Source organism: Gorilla gorilla, chromosome 19 (genome assembly GCF_029281585.2).
Source record: "Gorilla gorilla gorilla isolate KB3781 chromosome 19, NHGRI_mGorGor1-v2.1_pri, whole genome shotgun sequence".
NCBI lineage: Eukaryota > Metazoa > Chordata > Mammalia > Primates > Hominidae > Gorilla > Gorilla gorilla.
The window spans coordinates 42,706,900-42,712,899 of record NC_073243.2 but is presented as its reverse complement, the minus strand read 5'-3'; the positions used below and the strand labels follow the sequence as shown (position 1 = coordinate 42,712,899).

At 36.4% G+C, this 6,000-nt stretch overlaps 1 long non-coding RNA gene across 1 annotated transcript in view; it reads left to right on the top strand.

Annotated features, from left to right (window-relative positions):
• The first annotated feature begins 4,101 nt into the window (after nt 1-4,101).
• The window catches only part of LOC134757541 (uncharacterized), a 50,841-nt gene continuing 48,942 nt past the window's right edge, over nt 4,102-6,000 (top strand). The window contains exon 1 of the long non-coding RNA XR_010131679.1: nt 4,102-4,185. This is a non-coding gene — a long non-coding RNA (uncharacterized lncRNA). The remainder of the gene's footprint in view (nt 4,186-6,000) is intronic.

Below are 6,000 nucleotides of genomic sequence, written 5' to 3'. Positions count from 1 at the left end.
AAGGATTAACTTGGTCTAGGGTGGAAATCCAGTTACAAGCTTCCAGGAAAGTTCTGAGATAGCTGGTTCTGGAACTTAATTTAGAAATGTGTTCTTTCTATTCTATCAACAAGTATGGTGCTCCATAGATATTTGGTATATAAGTGAGTGTATGTTCCCTACCTCCTTTTACTTTGTGACTATAAAAGTTATAAATGCCTCATATAGAAAACATGTAGATACTAAAAAGTATGGAAAAATAGAAAAAAGTTACTGATCATCCTACCACTGAAAGGCCAACATTTTCTGAATTTTAACATATTTCTTTCAGATATTTTTTCTGTTACATTTTGTTTCACTTGGCTTAGAACACATCGTGTATGTATTCTACCCTAAATACTTTTTGGAAATAGAAAAGATAAAGATGTATTTTGTAGCATCACTCAGTTAAATGTATTTTTTCAAATGCTAAATTGGACAGTCTTTCACACTTTTGCTTCCCTATGATTGACTCATTCTTTGACAGTAATTTACCAATAAATAAATAAATAAATAAAACATTATTCCCTGAATTTGGGGATCCTGTATTTCATCTTCTCAATTCATGTTTTATCTCTTTAAACATCACTCCAGATAGAAACAATTTCTCATTTTCCAGAAATTTGCAATGGAAGGATTTCCAGAAGTAGCCATTTTCTTTCCTATATAGTTAAATCACCATGATTTTTACATGTTAATTAAGGCTTCTGTGTTGCCTTTTTGACCTCTGCCAAAAAACTGTGTCAAGATGTTGACATTTGCACAGCAGAATTATAAGGCAGGTGCTTGCATACTGAGCACCCTAGAACTACTTCTTTTGTCCTTGAAAAACCCAGCGAAAGGCATCATCTTACTTTTATCTCCACAAATCATGTTGTCTTCAATAAGTTAGCGAAGCACAGAGGACAGGTGAGATGTAATTCTTTTCCTGCCAGCAATGTTTTATTTTATTTGTTACTTTTAGAAATAGTATATTAACTTATCTCCTTATCCCTTTTCTTTCCCTTAGAGATCAACATAATTCACCTATTACTTTCCCTATTATATGCAGAGATAGATTCAAAAGTCATTTGTATTTTGAATTTATGAACAAATGCTGTTAATTGATAGAAAAGTCCAAGTTTGTTCCCTAAAAGAGACTTTTAGTTTAATAATAATCTAGCCCTAAGTTGCCTAGAAAAGTTAAATCAATTCTTCCATTGCTCTGAGTTTACTTCCAAAAAGTAATTTAGCCCCCTGGAGAAAACTGACTCAATGATGTGTCAGCATAACAAAATATAAAATACCTCTCACCATTCTTAGGCAAATTTGTTGAACCTCGTGAGCATAAGTATTTATTGTTGCTAAGCCTTGATAATAATGAAGATGACTTCTTCCCCAAAAGGACATTGCATATGAAAGGGAAAAATAAATATAGCATATATATGGATTTTATAGCATCCAGTTAGGTCTCTGAGTGTTCTGAAAACTTGTAGCCAAATTCTACCTGGCCACAATGGCATGGGGTAATCATTAAGTGAAAACAGGACCATGTGGGTGGTCACTCTAGATGATTTATTCAGGCCTAAGGTGGAGGGGATTGAGCATAACCAATTTTTACTGAGCTTTCTTCATCTTCAAGCATCACTGTACCAGATTACCTGAAATGACTTCCAACAGTACTCTGAACTCACATCTCCACATAACTCTGGCATATTCAGAAATTTAATTTTCTGAACTTTTTTTGTCCAAACAGAGAGAAATGACATGTGATAACTGAAACTGGTTGAGGACTAGGAAACAGAACATTATCAAATGTTTGGTATTGATCTATTCATGCAGATGATCTTGTTTAGGATCATCAATTTATAATCCTGTAACCAAATTGATCATTCTAATAATCACAATAAATACATTGCAGAGAGAGAGAGAGAGACAGAGAGAAATATATTACTAAATACTTTTAATAACTCTCAAGACAAAAAGGATAAGATAATTAACCTTTTACAGTAAAACTTGACATTTTGAAAGACTGCATTCCAAACTTAGGACTTTGACTTTTTTCTGTAAGAGTTCAAAGCTCATAAATATATTTCATTCTATGGCAGGTACTAAGTATTTCCCTTGGTTATATATTACATGGAAAAACTTTTCCTAAACCTAAATGTATACACCAATCTTATGTTTCAGAAATACTGGCAGAGGAAATATGTTTTTAATTTTTTTTGAGTGTTCCCGGGAGGCTAAGACCCTTTGACTTCTCATTTCCAATTCCTTGGAAAGAGAAATTGAAGTCAATCCTTTCCAGGAACGAAGGCAGTCTATTTTTAGCCTTCACTGATTAAGACTGTGCTATCTAAGTAGAAATGAATTTGAACTGCATGTACCTTTTACTCCCGAACAGTACTTATGGGGTTTCCATGATACCAACAGGGCATGTTCTCGAATCTATGCTTGCACAGTAAATTGCCCTTATTTGAGTTCACTGAGGAACACTGTTGGGTCAAGTTAGGTCAAGTTAGGTCAACCTTTCTTTGAATTGTGCTTTTATTTTGTGCTTTTCAAGGGAAATTCACTTAAAATCAAATCTTCATAAAAATTTCATTTTTCTAAGGTAGATGATGAAATTTGTTCAACTAATAAGGGATCAGATAGATAAGAAAATTTGTTAAGGCTGAAAAGAGAAAACCAGGAAATTATAATTTATGTGGGTAAAGCAAAAGAAAAAAAAAAAAAAAAAAAAAAAAGCCAGCATCATGACAGTGGCAGATGAGATGCAGGAAGCGAGAAATTATAAGTATGGAGGATGGATGCTGCACCATTAAATGGAAGGAGAGGAACAGTGAGGCTTAAATGCAGAGCTTTGTGCAAGTGGGAAATGAAGGGGCAGGAGGCAGACGGAGAGCTCCTTGGAGGAAAGGATTGAAAGTGAAACCATAAATGTACCAGAAATAAGAGGCAGAGAAAGTACCATTATTAAAATAGTGATGTTGCCAGAATTAGAGACTTGGAAGAATAAAAATTATCTGTTTGTAAATTCAGAACTATGTTTGGCCATTTATGCCCATGATTTTAGGAGAAATATAAAGGAGAAACAGCTGTTGTGTAGATTTAAATGACAAAATAGAATTATAGGGAATGAGAAGACCCCAGGAAGGCAAACTATAGGCAATGAGAAGACCCTAGTGAAAAAGACTGCTGCTTTTTCTCCTCCTTGATAGAGGTAGATAGTATTTGAGAAGGGAGATCAACTTTAGGGGAGCGTAGCCGAGTCAGCAGGAGAAAGGCATGTAATAGCCAAGGTACTTAGAACAGTACCTGGATTTTCCACATCTGTTGGCTACCTCAAATCTTATTTCTTCCTTTTCTCCTGAGACCCAAAGTGCTCTCTCCCCTCTCTGCAGGTTCCTTAAACAATGACAACTTTAAAAGACTCCAGATCGCTTTGAAAAAACTTGAAAGCCATCCAGGGTGCACTGTAGGCCTTTGTAGACACCCCATGTGGAGCTAGTCTGAAAACTCTATAGTTTTTCTGTTTGGATTATGTCCTGGGGATGAGCTGCAGGGCCAGCACACACACACACACACACACACACACTCACTTAAAAATTAAAAATGAGCCAGCCCTAACCCATGTGTACTCAGAAGTAAAAAGGTAAGCTCTTTTTGCTGTGAGCTCTTGTAGCCATTGGCCTTGGTATTCATCACTCTGTACCCTGCCTGGCCGTGCTGTGAGCAGAAGGCAGAGGACATAGAGATCAGCTGAATAACTCACTCTTTGCTTCTTAAATGTCAGTTTATAACCCACTGCTTCAGTGGATTTACTGTTTGGATAGAAATTTAACCCACCATGGCTTCACTGGGAATATATTAGAAAGATTCATAGACTCAACCAATTTTGCCTAATTTTTCTCTAGGACTATTAAAATATCATTATCAATTATCTATAGCCAATCTCTAGAGGGAGTTATATTGAAATGACTTTAATAATAACCAATGGGTATAAGCAGCTACTTTTAGAGGATGGGCAGCTTTTATAAAGCTGAATTTAATATTGTATTTTCCCAGGAACAAAGTGGTTAAGAATTGAAGAACTGTGTAAGAGTCATCTGGAGTCACTGGTTTCTTGGAAAGAAATAATCCAAAGTCTTAAGATAATATGAAAATGCAAGAACTTTGAAAGAAAAGGTAAATTCACATGCAGAATCAAATTCTAAGAAAAGCAAAGGTCGAGTGTGTGTGTGTTGTGTGTATGTGTGTGTAAGAGAGGGAGAGAGCAAGTGGAGGAACAAAATGTTTGTTCTCTTGTCCTGTTGACTGATTTATAACAAGATTATTTGTGCTAAAAATATCTCTTTCAGGCTGTCCAGCGCCCTTTTCAGCAGGCAGGTTGATGGGGTGATTGTGGAGGGCAAAAGGTTGAATAGCAAAATCTAGGTGTTACTTGAGAATTACTTTTAACTGTGCTTAAACTTATGGGAAGATAGTTTATTTTTAACACTATTTCAACATCAGTACATCTTGTATTCCATCTGTGGACATGAGACACAAGGGATTGAGGGATGCATTGAGAGACTGGTTCAGCTGACAAAGTTGACCTACCTAAAATATTCTTTTCAACCCCTTCCAGGATAGTAATGACAGATGCCAGAATTTTTATTAGAATTCCAGCCTTTAGGCAAATAAAAAATAGAGTAACATCCTTCAGTCACCATGGAGGCTCTTTACACTCCAATTATAAGCATCAAAGAAATCCTTGGAACAGTCATCAGGTAATCAGGGGAATGCAGTGTGTTCATGATGGCTGCTTATTTTTCTCCAATTCACATGCAGAAGATATTTAAGGGATTAAGGGGAACTTGCAGATTCAATGGGGACTCAGATCACATATTGTTTATTGATAGGATAATGTCATCTGGAAAGTATTTAGACACAGGCAGAAATTTCCATCTATGCAGAAAAGGCCTTTGACAAAATTCAACAACCCTTCATGCTAAAAACTCTCAATAAATTAGGTATTGATGGGACGTATCTCAAAATAATAAGAGCTATCTATGACAAACCCACAGCCAATATCATACTGAATGGGCAAAATCTGGAAGCATTCCCTCTGAAAACTGGCACAAGACAGGGATGCCCTCTCTCACCACTCCTATTCAACATAGTGTTGGAAGTTCTGGCCAGGGCAATTAGGCAGGAGAAGGAAATAAAGGGTATTCAATTAGGAAAAGAGGAAGTCAAATTGTCCCTGTTTGCAGATGACATGATTGTATATCTAGAAAACCCCATTGCCTCAGCCCAAAATCTCCTTAAGCTGATAAGCAACTTCAGCAAAGTCTCAGGATACAAAATCAATGTGCAAAAATCACAAGCATTCTTATACACCAATAACAGACAAACAGAGAGCCAAATCATGAGTGAACTCCCATTCACAATTGCTTCAAAGAGAATAAAATACCTAGGAATCCAACTTACAAGGGATGTGAAGGACCTCTTCAAGGAGAACTACAAACCACTGCTCAAGGAAATAAAAGAGGATACAAAGAAATGGAAGAACATTCCATGCTCATGGATAGGAAGAATCAATATGGTGAAAATGGCCATACTGCCCAAAGTAATTTATAGATTCAATGCCATCCCCATCAAGCTACCAATGACTTTCTTCACAGAATTGGAAAAAACTACTTTAAAGTTTATATGGAACCAAAAAAGTGCCTGCATTGCCAAGTCAATCCTAAGCCAAAAGAACAAAGCTGGAGGCATCATGCTACCTGACTTCAAACTATGCTACAAGGCTACAGTAACCAAAACAGCATGGTACTGGTACCAAAACAGGGATATAGACCAATGGAACAGAACAGAGCCCTCAGAAATAATGCCGCATATCTACAACTATCTGATCTTTGACAAACCTGAGAAAAATAAGCAATGGGGAAAGGATTCCCTATTTAATAAACGGTGCTGGGAAAACTGGTTAGCCATATGTAGAAAGCTGAAACTGGA